General features: G+C 44.8%; 1 protein-coding gene across 8 annotated transcripts in view; it reads left to right on the top strand.

Moving 5' to 3' along the window:
• Positions 1–5,515: 5,515 nt before the first annotated feature.
• The window catches only part of NCALD (neurocalcin delta), a 443,184-nt gene continuing 435,931 nt past the window's right edge, over positions 5,516–12,768 (top strand). For 2 of the 8 annotated variants that reach the window (XM_063606457.1, XM_063606455.1), the window contains exon 1: positions 5,751–5,840. The gene's annotated coding sequence lies outside the window, so the exon portion shown is untranslated. Of the gene's footprint in view, positions 5,573–5,750; positions 5,841–12,768 lie in introns of those variants that run through there. The other 6 variants (XM_063606456.1, XM_063606454.1, XM_055116808.2 and 3 more) reach the window with 5 other exon arrangements.

Genomic DNA, 12,768 nt, shown 5'->3' with positions numbered 1-12,768 from the left:
TTTCATTTTTTGAGGAACCTCCATGCAGTTTTCCATAGTGGTTGTACTAATTTATATTTCCACCAGCAGTGTATTAGCATTCCCCTTTTCTCCCCATCCTTGCCAGCATCTGTTATTTTCTGTCTTTTTGATATATATAGCTTAGCTATATATATCATAGTTATACACTTACCATGGGATCTAGCAATGCCAGTCCTATATATTTGACCAAATGGAATAACAGCTTGTATTCACAGAAAAAACCGTAGGCAATTATTTTAGTAGCTTTATTAATAATTGCCCCAAACTGGAAATAACCTAACTTTCCTTCAACTGGTGAATGAATAACAACCTATGGTACATTCATACCATAAAAAGGAATAAATCATTGATGTACTTAACAACACAAATGAATAACACATGCTTCAAGCTAAGTGAAGCCATACTTGAAAGGCTACATACTATATGATTCATTGATCTGACGTTCTTGAAAAGAAAGAACCACGGAGGCAAAGAACACACCAGTGATTGCCAGGGGCTAGGGTTAGGGCAAAGGCTTCACTACAATGGGCAGTAACATTTTTGGAGGGGTGACAGTGCTCTGAATTCTGATAGAAATGATGGCTACTCAACCGTGCATTTATTAAAACTCACAGAACTGCTTATTAAGAAAGTGAATTTTATTGTTTGTCAATTAAAAAAATAAATTTCAAAGGAGTCTTCAATGACTTTGCATTGTTCTTAGAATAAATTCCAACTGAGAGTAAATTTTATGTTCTTGATCCCAAGTTGCAAAACAGTCCATGGTCTGGCCCTGGCACTCTGTGACCTTGTTTTTTACTCTCCCTTCTGGCCACTGTATTAAGCTCATTTTATGCATCCTCTAAGATAGATGATAATGCACCAATTTGCTAGAGCAAACCTAGCAGTGGTCTGTACTATCACTGTGTTCAGGGGGCCAGGTTGCTGCTACTTCTGCTACTACTTCGGATTGAGGTGCTCACTGTGGCTGCTGCTCCCGGTCCCTCAGGGCGCTCTCAGGTACAGCCAGCCCAGCAGTGCCTCACCTCCTGTCATATGCCTTGCCTTCCACCTTGGGACTTCCCTGATGTTGTCCAGGCAGCTACTTTGTGGCCACTCAAATGCAACCTAGGAGGGCTAAGTTAACTAATGGGAGACTAAATTGACTAACGGGAGAAGGGAGCCTGCTGGTAAGTTTTCTTTCTTCCAACCACACCAGTAGTCTTCCTCCACTGCCGACAGATGTTTGGAACTTCAGAAGCATTACATTGTTTCTCTGAAGACCACAGATCAGTACCTTTCTCTTGGATCCCTCCTAAACTCTCAGTAATGCCCCCATACTGCCTCCTGACCAACCCTTGGTGCTCCTGCAGACTTGAGAGGCAATGCCCAGCCACGGAATGCACTTCCTTGTAGTTGCTCTCCCTCTTCTCCTGACTCACTTCCCTTTTCTCTCAGTCCTACTCCCCTGTGATTTCACTTCCTTATGTACTGTTCATGCCTAAACTTTTGCTCAGGCTCTACTTGCGGGGAGTTCAGCCAAAGGCACCCCCACCAAGCTCTAGCACATCTGATTTCCTGGATTCCAGAATAAGCTGTGTATTTCCCCCCCACCTGCCCCCAAGTTAGAGCCTTTGCACTATGTTTCCCCTGCCTGGCTCCTTCCTCAGCTGTTCCATCAATCATTCTATGTGAATTACTGACATAGGCACTCATCTAATATGTGTCTTATGTGCTCTGTTTATGTTTCTCTCATTAAGCCCCACAAGAGCATGAACCTGTCTGTCTTGTTTAGTGCTATATCCTGAGAGCCTAGAGCAGCTCTAAGCACACAGGAGGCCCTTAGAATGAATACTTGCTATTGTTGGACTGGCTAGTCTAAAATCTATACATTCAGTTGCTTGCTTGACACAAACTTGCCATTCAGTGCCCAAAGTTGACCAAATGAGGTGGTGAGAGAACTGTCCCAGCAAATGAGACCTCTTGAGGTGGGAGGCTCTGAATGTAGACTTACTGCCGGTTGTCTCAGTGTTCCCAGTTTTCAATACCACACTGTTGAAAGAGCGTTTAAAAAAGCAGGGCCCGGCCAGGAGTGGTGGCTCACTCCTGTAATCCCAGCACTTTGGGAGGCCAAGGCGGGTGGATCACCTGAGGTCAGGAATTCAAGACCAGACTGGCCAACATGGTGAAACCCTGTCTCTACTAAAAATACAAAAAATAGCTGGGCATGGTGGCGGGCACCCGTAATCCCAGCTACTCAGGAAGCTGAGGCAGGAGAATCACTTGAACCTGGGAGGCGGAGGTTGCAGTGATCCGAGATCATGCCATTGCACTCCAGCCTGGGCAACAAGAGTGAAACTCCATCTTAAAAAAAAAAAAAAGCAGGGCCCAACATTCAGACATAAATCTTTATGTCCTTGAATTAGGCAAAGCCTTTTAGATACGACACTAAAAGTACAAGCATCAAAAGAAAAGATAGATAATTTGTGTTTCATCAAAATGGAAAACTTTTATGTGTCAAAGGACACCACCAAGAAAATAAAAAGGCAAGCCACAGAAATGGAGGAAATAATGACAAATCATAGATCTGATAAGGGACTTATATCCAGAATATATAAAAAAAATTCTCACACCTGGATAATAAAATGATAAATAACCAAATTTAAGATGGGCAAAGGATCTGAATAGACATTTCTCTGAAGAAGTTATGGCCAATACACACATGAAGATGATCAACACCATGAGCCATTAGGAAAATGGAAATCAAATGTTATAAGATACCACTCTATGAGAACACATGGAACACACGGACACAGGGAGGGAACAACACACACCAGGGCCTGTCGGTTGTGGGGGGTGGTGAGCAAGGGGATGGAGAGCATTAGGACAAATACCTAATGCATGTGGGGCTTAAAACCTAGATGATGGGTTGATGGGTGCAGCAAACCACCATGGCACATGTATACCTATGTAACAAACCTGCACATTCGGCACATGTATCCCAGAACTTAAAGAAAAATTAAAAAAAAGAGATACCATTGTACCTCCACTAGGATGGTATAATTTTTTCAGTGGCAAATAACAAGTGTTGGCGAGGATATGGAAGAAATCTGGAACCTTCATATAGTGCTGGTGGGAATGTAGAATGGTGCAGCTGGTTTGGGAAAAGGTATGGCAATTTCTCAAAATGTTCAACGTGGAGTTACCATGTGATCTGGCAATTTTACTGCTAGGTATATATATATATACCCAAGAAAAATGACAACGTACATCCACACAAAAACTCGAACACAAATGTTCATAGTAGCATTATCCATAATAGTAAAAAACTGAAACAACCTAAATGTCTGTCAACTGATAAATGGATAATCAAAATGTGATAGAGCTATACAATGACATCTTATTTGTTCATAAAGAGGAACAAAGTACTGATGCATGCTACAACATGAGACAGCCTTGATAACATTAAGCTGAGTGAAAGAAGCCAGTCACAAAGTCCTCAAATTGTATGATTCCATTTATATAAAATGTCCAGAATTGGCAAATCTACATATAGGGAAAATAGATAAGTGGTCACTGGAAGTTGGGGGTTGGGGAAAGAAGGGAATGAGTGCTAATAGGTGTGGGATTTCTTTATGGGGTGATGAAAATCAGTTCTAAAATTGGCTATGGTAATAGTTTGTACAACTAACTGTGCATATGCAAAAAATATTAAATTGCATATTTTGAGTGAATAGTATGATGTGTGAATTATATCTCAGCAAAACTGTTTCTTTTTTTTTTTAAACAGTAGAGATCATTAAGGAAAAATCACATCAATAAAGCAAAGTAGATAAAGTGGACTTTAAAATCACCTCTCTCTCTGAGGAATCCCACTCCAAGCACCTTCCTAACTGCTTCCTACGCACAGAGTCTGTCCAGACTACAGGTGATGAACCGATGACCAGGGGACCACTTGTGGCCTACAAATTCTTTTTTTCTTGGCTTATAGAGAAATATTTAAAAAATATTTAAAATTTTTAAAAATATTTAAAAAATAAGTTACTAATATTTTTAAATTAGAAGAGTTCACATTAAACGTGAACTTCTGGCTTCTCTTGGGGGCAGGGGGAACCAAACCAAAATAAAATAAAATACCCCGACTTGATGGCCACACTGGACCCTCTTTTCCCACGTAGAAAAATGAGGCTGCCTTTTTCAGGGCCATTGTGCCCTTCTCAGTTTGTCCCTGTATAACCACTTAAGTTACTTCTTTGTCACCTGCTTTTATCCTTTAGGGACATTTGAGTTTGCAACACCTGTGCAGACCTTTTGCTGTATCAACGGGACGTTGCCTTAGGCCCTGCTTGATGATTGGCTAATCCTATGGTGGTTTCCAACCCTGGCCGCACATCAGAGTCTCCTGGGGCCCATGTGAAAAAAATACCCATACAAAGCTGGACACCCCTGAACCCCGGATTTTTTTTTTTTAACAATTAGATTAGATTCTCTCGGGGTCGGGCCTAGTATTAAGAAAAAAGAAAAAACCAAAAACCAAAAAATCCAACTTTCCAATGCAAATTTTTGCTTGCATTGGATTAGCAGATTAGCCCAGCATTTCTCCTCCTGTGTGTCCAGGAAGGGAAATGCTGGGCTAACCTGCTAACCCAATGCAAGCAAAGGTTTTAGTATTTGATGATGGTTTAACAGCCTCCTAGATAATTTTTGTTTTACAATTGAAGGCAACCGGTAGAGCTGGGAAAGGGTGCTTTTGATTAGATGAAACTTTTACTTGGTGTTTAAATCAGAGTTGGCAGCTGTCTGGACCTCAGTGTAACTGTCCTTTCTATAACCAGTCATGTTAAAAGATTTTGCAGACATTACAACGAGGAAGGCCAGGTCACGGTGCCTTTGCAGCCTTGTTATTTTTAACCAGCAACTTTTTAAATTGATGAAGTTGAGTTGCTCTTGAGACCTTCTGCGGGTTCTGGAAATGTCACCAGGGTTGACAAGCACAAGGAGTTAGTTACAGTGGCTTTTTGAGAGGCCATGAGTGGACGACACAGCAAGACAGGAAACAGGTGCTGGCAGACAGGAGGTACTCGATAAATATTGGGTGAATGAATTGACAAGACATTTTGCTTCTCATTATCTCCACACGAGATGAAAAATTTGAGGGGAGGAAGGAGGGGCAGGAGAGGGGCCCCTTAGATGTCTTCTTCCGGATTTTTTGTTAAGCTTTTCCTAGACAGTTTACAGAAGGCTTTGGGTAGAGAAAGCACTAGTTAGACAAAAGCAGCCCCCCTCCCACCTTGTGGGCATGAAGAGTCCAGAGGACACCACCTGAGAAGCTTTTCAACTGCCTTCCAAGGCTCCCTTGAACTTCACTGCGGTAGAGCAGGGACCCCAGACCCCCCCTCAAATCGAAGCTTGGAAGGAGGTGCTCTAGGCTGAATCTGACCTCCCACGACCCGAAGAGGCAAGCAGATGGCACCCCTTGGAAAGTAGCAGTGCAGGCTGGCTAGAGGCCTGGGCGGTGAGCTAGGACTATGGGGCACAGTGGGGACACGCCCGGAGGCTGCACCAGAGCAAGGTGGGGGGCGTCCACTGCACCTGCAAATCCCGCGCCTCATCTTGGCCCCCCTGCAACCCCGCGGTGAAGCCCACCCCGGAGAGGCTGCCTGCGGGGCTGCAGTGGAGAGGGGGTCTGCGGCCGCCAGGAGGGAGGCGGCGAGCCAGGCTGGGGAGGGGGGCGCGGCTGGCGACGGTGCTGTCCAGGGGGAGGCGGGCGGAGGGAAGGCGCTGCCGCTGCTGCCGCCGCCTCGCCCGAAGCGACACAGACGCTGGGAGCGGCCGAGGCGGTGAGTCGCAGCGCCTTCCCTCCGCTTCTCGGTAGCCAGAGCGGAGTCGGAGTTGCAGCCGGGGCTGGTGTGCCGGGGGCGGCTGCTGGGGGGACCCGTGCGCTCGGTGCGCCGCGGGCGCAGGGGTGGGTTCGAGGAGCGCGCGGTTCTGGGAACCTGGTTCCAGCAGCTCCCTCCTGGGTGCAGTTCACCCTGTCAATTCTTCTGTCATTCCCCCAGTGCCTCTGAGGGAAAACAAAACAAAATCACAGACCTTGAGGGTGGGCGGCAGAAAAGGAGAGAGCAACTTTGCAGAGGGCCGCGCAGAGGCGCGTGGGGCCGGCGGGCTGGGGCGCGCTGGGCAGAAGGGGGCGTTGGTGAGCCTGGCGGCCCGGGGACCTCTGGAGCATCCCGCCCCGGGGGCCGGGGCCGGAGCCGGGGGCCAGGGCACCCGCTGGATCCCGGGCCTGCGGAGTCTGCCCGGAAAGGCCGCAGGAGGCGGGTGCAGGGCGTGGGCGTCTGGGGAGGGGGCCGAGGGAGAGGCCGAAAGGCGCTGGTTGAACCCGGACGAGGAAGTGGTCTGTATTTTGGACTCAGGACCTGAAAGATTCGTGTCCCTTGCGCTCGAGGACTCGGGAAGGGTGTGCTGGGGAGATGTGTTTGAGTGTTTTTCAGTGCATACCGATTTATTTTTAGCTCCCAGAGAAGCAGGATGTGCAAAGTGGGTTGTATCAGCCCGGGAGGGGCAGGAGGTCTCCCTGTCCGCAGGAAATACACAAGTTTTTTTTTTTTTTTTTCTAATGCTGCAGATGCTTGCTTTAACTTTTGTGCATGGAGAAAGAATGCCATTTGGCTCTGCAGAGCTCCTGCCAGGGTCAGTTTCTTCCTGCGGGTCTGTCGGAGGCCGCAGGCGAGGCGGCTGGTGTGCTGCTGTGCTTACACGCTAGCCCCGCAAGAAGGTCTATGTTCTGTTCCGTAGGGCAGCTACGGTGAAACACAGAAGTAGGCAGCCAAGGTCTCACTCTCTCAGAAGGAAACCACACAAGCTCGCTCAAAGTTTTCCTACTTCTGGCTGATTTGAAAATAACAAACCTAAGCCACTGTATTACCAAGAGCAGAGTTTGCTGTCAGGGGTTTTTCAGACCTAATTGGAAATGCTTGTGAGGTTTTTCACTCCAATTGGGAGATCCCCGTGTTTTATGGCCAAAGGCCTTGATGCAGACTGCAAAGGAGAGGGGGTGTGGTGTGATGGTGGGAGTGTGGGTACTTGCGGTAGCGGGGCAAGGACAGATCTGGGGAGGAGGCTCAAGAAACTGAAATTTACATGTTTACCTACCCAAGCCAGATCTCTGGAAATTGTCCTGGAGTCTCCCCTGTCTCAACCATTCAGTGTCCAGTCCTGTAGACCCTCTGTCTGTAACTGTATTAGGAGAGTTGCCAATATGGACATTAGGAGTGTGGGCTCTGCAGCCAGACAGCTGGGTTTGAGCTGTGGCTCATTCGTCAATAGCTCCTGGATCTTGGGGTCCTTACTTAACCTCTACTGTGTTTTCTGATGTGAGGCATGAGGTTGATAATAGATAACAAAGCTATCTCAGGGTTACTGTGAAGATAAAATGAGTTAATACGCAGAAAGCACTAAGCATCATGCCTTGTTGTAAGTGCTGCATAAATGTGAGCTCTTATTATTTTTGTTGTTGTTGCTATACGCCCTCTTCTCTCAGTTCCTGCTGTCACTGACTTAGTTCATATTATCAGCACTTCTTGCCTGAATTGTTCCAATTGCTTTTGAGCTTGTTGTTCCCAATCAGGACCGTCTTACTCCAGTCCATTCTCCAAACTGTGGACACTCATTCCAAAAACAAAAACTAAGCCAGTCATCCTGCTTAATTTCCTTTAGAGGTTTTCTGTGGTTTTCAGGATAGAATTCACACTCCAGGGACTTTCACGGTCCCATCCTTCTCTCTTCATTAACCTCATCTCCCAAGCCTCCCCCCATGTAGCCTCTGCTCAAGCCACTGAGTCGCAGCATCTATCATCTCCCCAACCTTCCTTGTCTGGTCAACTCCTATGCATTCTTGGCAGCTCAGCTGCTGCGACACTGCCTTCCAGCAGGCTGCATGGCACTCCCCCTCCCAGAGGTGCCATGCTACCCTGGATGTAGCCCTCGCATCATTCTGCACCATTATCTATGTATCTTTCTATGTACATTATCTATGTATCTATGTTATCAAGGCACCTGCATGTGCCTTGAGAGATGGGTTCTGATTGTAGGTACATGTTTGTTGAATGAATAAACAAACATCAGTCAAACAAAATCCAGTCCTTTTCACTAAAGCCAGAATCAAACACAGAGAATAATAGACAGAGAGGAGGACCAAACCAAGCTTTATATCTAACACTCTACGATAAAAAACCTTGGGAAATACTAAGGAATCAAGAGTTGGTCAAAAGAAATGTGGCATACTGTCTTGAAACTGATGGGATCCTTGCCCTCGAGGTGTGTCCTTTTAATGGTCAGGGGCAGACTAACAATGAAGAAATGTAACGATCTGAACCCTTCTCTTTCCTTACTTCTCTCATGAAAAGGTCAGGCATCTCAGATGTGGCTGTAGGGGATGGAGGTCCAATTTTTTGAAAGGGTTGTGCAGTGAATTTGGTTCTGGAGGCAGAGGTGAAGTTTATAACACACATGGGTTTTATAGCTTTTCCTTGAATTATGTATAGCATCCCTCAGAGTGTGAATTTCAGATTGCCTGGTATTGGTATGATAACAGGAAATCTGCAGTCACCAAAGCTCTTTTGTTACTTTTTGGACTATTCAGTATGTTCAGAGGGTACTTTTCTGACTCAGGCACTCACTCCAAGCTCTCCAACTCCTGGGGTCCCAGGAGGTTGCACAGGAAGATAAGAGCTGCTGCTTCCCTGAGGCAGCCCCAGAGTCTGGCTTCAAAGCTCTAGAGAAGGGATTTTTGTACAACCGAGAGCAAAGAATGAGCTTTATATTTTTAAAGCATTGTAAACAAAAACAAAACACAACACAACAAAACACGGAGAAGAATATGTGATAGGGACCATGTCTAAAATACTTACTACTTAGCTCCTTATAGGAAAATTTTGCCAACTGTTGCAATGAAGCTGAGACATATTGGTTTCATTTTGCACATCATCTGATTGGCTGCCTGGAAATCTGGGTCCAGTAGGAATCCAAGGCTGGGTCTGGGCTCAGCAAGAAAGTGTGCTGTGGTCAACTAGTGATGTCTGTCTGCTAGGGAATGGGATTAGGGAATAGTCTTTACCATTCCTATCCTAGAGAATATCATTTGCGGATAATGAAGACAGAAATCAGGGATAGAGCACATGAGTTAAAAGTCCCTAGAAGGCAGGAACTTTCTACCACAACAATGAACAATCACTGCAGTTAACATTGATATTGGCATTTATCGAGTGTGTACTATGTGGCCCTGGTTTACATGGAATACCTCATTTAACATTTATGATAATTTTTCAGGAGATATTTTACTTAGGACTCAATTCTGTTGTGTCAGGAACCCCAACATTCAAACTGTTTTAGCAAAAAAGGAATGTTATTTTGGCTCTGATAACTCCTCAGTCCAGAGGAAGACATTTCAGATATGGCCTGATTCAGGCCTCAAACATTGTTAGCGGGACCTCATTTCTCTATTTTTCTCAGTTTGCTTTCATGGAGTCGGCACCATTTTTAGTACCATCTCATTGAGGCCCCATCTCGTTGTAGGATGGCTGGAAGAGCTCCAGACCTTACATAGTCTGGGCTTTAAATCCAGCCAGAAAGTGGAAGTCTCCATCCCGGCATTGCTCACAATGACTTACTCTGGCTCGTCAGCATTGATTGGGTCCTGTGTCTATTCCTGTGACCAGGGTGCCACATGTTACTAGGCTTGGGCTTCATCACATGTCACATGTTTCATCCTTAGAGACGGGCTGAGAAATAGGAGCAGGGGTGTTTCTTCAGCAGAAAATTGTTATACTCTCACCAAGAGATGAGCCCCTGGATTTTGGATTGCAAAGCAACAGGTGTTCACTATAGGACTGTTAGCATTCCCTCTTCATAGATAAGAGAAACAGCGTTAGAAACACGCAATAATTTGCTCAAGGTCACATGGTCAGTAAATAGTGGAGTTCTCATCTGAAATCCACAATTTATGCACTTAGTAGAATTACTTGTGAACAGAGTATTTAAAGTGAGTTTAGTGAGCTTAGTGTGAAGCTCTAGCCTCTCTATTCCTGCAAGTATGGCTATATAACTTCAAGAAATTTTAAGTTCTGACTGGCTAGAAGACATGAGAAAAATGACATAGACGTCTCTGCCTGGATTTTTACTCAACTATTTGACCAATATTCTTGAGCAGTTTCTACATGCTCAGCATTCTGTTAGGTTGTAGGGATAAAGGCTGAATAAGATCTAGTCCCCTGTCTTTAGGAATTTATATTCTAATGTGAAAGTGCAAGACATAATTAGGGAAGGGATTGACTAGAATCTGGAGCAAGTAGGGGAATGTGCAGGAGGTAAGTTCCCTTTCTGGGGATGGTGGTCTTGCATTTTGTTTCCTGAGGCAGCCCCAGTACAGTGCTTTGTGCCATAGGCAAGCAATAAATATTTCTTGAATACAACCTTTTAAAAAAACTGTGGTTAAATATACATAACATAAAACTGACCATTTTAACCATTCTTAAACGTACAGTTCAGTGGCTTTAAGTACATTCACATTATTGTGCAACCATCACCACCATCCATCTGCAGAACTTCTTCATCCTGCCCAGCTGAAACTCTGTTTCCACTAAACACTAACTTCCTATCTCCTCCTCCCTTCCAACCTCTGGCAACCACTATTCTACTTTCTGTCTCTATGAATTGACTACTCTAGGTACCTCATATAAAAGGTATTTGTCTTTTTTGTGACTGGCCTATTTCACTTATAATAATGTCCCCAGAGATCATCCGTGTTGTAACATGGGCAGAATTTCTTTCCTTTTTAAGGTGGAATACTGTTCCATTGTATGTATGTACCACACTTTGTTTATCCATGCATCTGCTGATGGACGTTTGGGTTGCTTCCATCTTTTGGCTACTGTGAAAACACTGCTGTGAATATGGGTGTACAGTGATATGTTCAACTCCCTGTTTTCAGTTCTTCTGGGTATATGCCCAGAAGTGGAAATGCTGAGTTATATGGCAATTCTGTGTTTAAGTTTTGGAGGAACACCCACTGTTTTCCACGGTGGTACCATTTAACATACCCACCAGCAATGCACAAGGATTCCATCAACACTTGTTATTTTCTGTTTTTTCTTTTAATATAATAGCCATGCTAGTAGGTGTGAAATGTTGAACACATTCTTGAAGGTAGGTTGGAATTGAATTGTGAGAAATAGTGGTAGAGTTTAAACTTCATTCTAGGGTCATGGGGAACCATTGGATATTTGTTGCCTGTGATAATGGCATGATCGGAAGGTTTGGACATTAGAGAGGGGGTGGGGAGAAGAAGAAAGCAGCAGAGAAGTTATTTTAATTATTTAGATGAGAGAACATAATAGTTTTCCCCACATATGTACAACTGAAAATATGTCTATCTCTAGTAAATGGTACTGAACTTGGGGAGGAAATGTAAATACGGCATCGAGCGATCTCATGGCCCAGGATTCCTCACAGAAGTAGACTACTGTTGCTAATAATAGCACTCATGCTAGCAAATGCCTAAAGGTGATTCAAGTATTGATTAATTCTGATAAATCCTATGAAAGATTCCTCCTCCAGCATCCCATAAGGAGGCAGATGAACTGCTCAGAAGGCAGTAACTGAGGAAAGTTAATGAAGGGACTATTTACACAGGTGTGGGTAAGATCAGGGAACCCACCAGAAGTGGCCAGCAGTGCATGCAAGCCTTCACTACCCAGCCCTGACAGCATGAGGTGAGAGAGCAGTTTCTGGAGTTGTTCAGGGGACAGGGCTGCTGGCTGGAGCTGTGGTTTTCAGTAGAGGAATATGACTACTGCCCATTGTGGCCTGGTGGGGAGGCATCCAGGTAGATAAAGGCCCCAACCATTCTCTTCCACTCTCTGATCTGTTGGTGCCTCCCAATTGGCCAAACTAGCCAGAGCCAGACAGCAAGAAGGCCTGTTGATGTGGGACTATCTTGTAGTCCATAGTAGCCAACACAAAGTAGTGTTCTAATTATTCCCAATTTACAGGTAAGTGAACCGAGGCATTGAGAGGTTGAATGATTTACCAACATTGGGAGCTAGTGCAGGTTATGGAGCTGAAATCTGAAGACTGACAAATAATCAGAGATCATCAGCACATTTCTTCTGTATATGCAGCTGGATCTGGAAGGTTACGTTTTCCCCAAACTGTGTGTTTTGGTTCTTTGGAAATAATCTGATGTGTACAAACTTGGCTTGGCTGTCAATAGGTGGTGTGGGTGCCTGCTCAGATCCCCCACTTTTTACAAAAATAATGTACTTTGCAGGCATATTTCATACTTGATTCATTATATTTAGATAAAAAGAATATTTTCCATATACTTGATGGGAGTGACAACATGTCCTTGAATCACATTTGCTACACATGAAAAAGATGTAAGTTGTGTTTTTTTTTTTTTTTGAGTTGAAAGTGCCAACGGAGTTGACAGTGTCACCTGGCTGTTTAAACATTAGTGAGACCTTGGGCTGCAATAAGAGAATACTGTTCAAAGGAAGGGAGAGGATCGTTCCCTCTGTGCTGCCCTGACTGGTACAAGTTAAGGGGATTTCTCATGAGCTGGCGGATGCCGAGGACAGTAGCTGGGACTCTCTGGCCTGGAATCTCTCTGTGGGACTTTTATATTCTTTTCTTCACATACATGAAAGCACTGTACTGAGGGAAAGGGATTAGACTCATCTGGGGCCAGAACTAGGCCTACTGTGAACA

Source organism: Pan paniscus, chromosome 7, assembly GCF_029289425.2.
Source record: "Pan paniscus chromosome 7, NHGRI_mPanPan1-v2.0_pri, whole genome shotgun sequence".
Lineage (NCBI taxonomy): Eukaryota > Metazoa > Chordata > Mammalia > Primates > Hominidae > Pan > Pan paniscus.
Note: the sequence above shows the minus strand (reverse complement) of the source record. Positions and strands in the feature narration are given on the sequence as shown.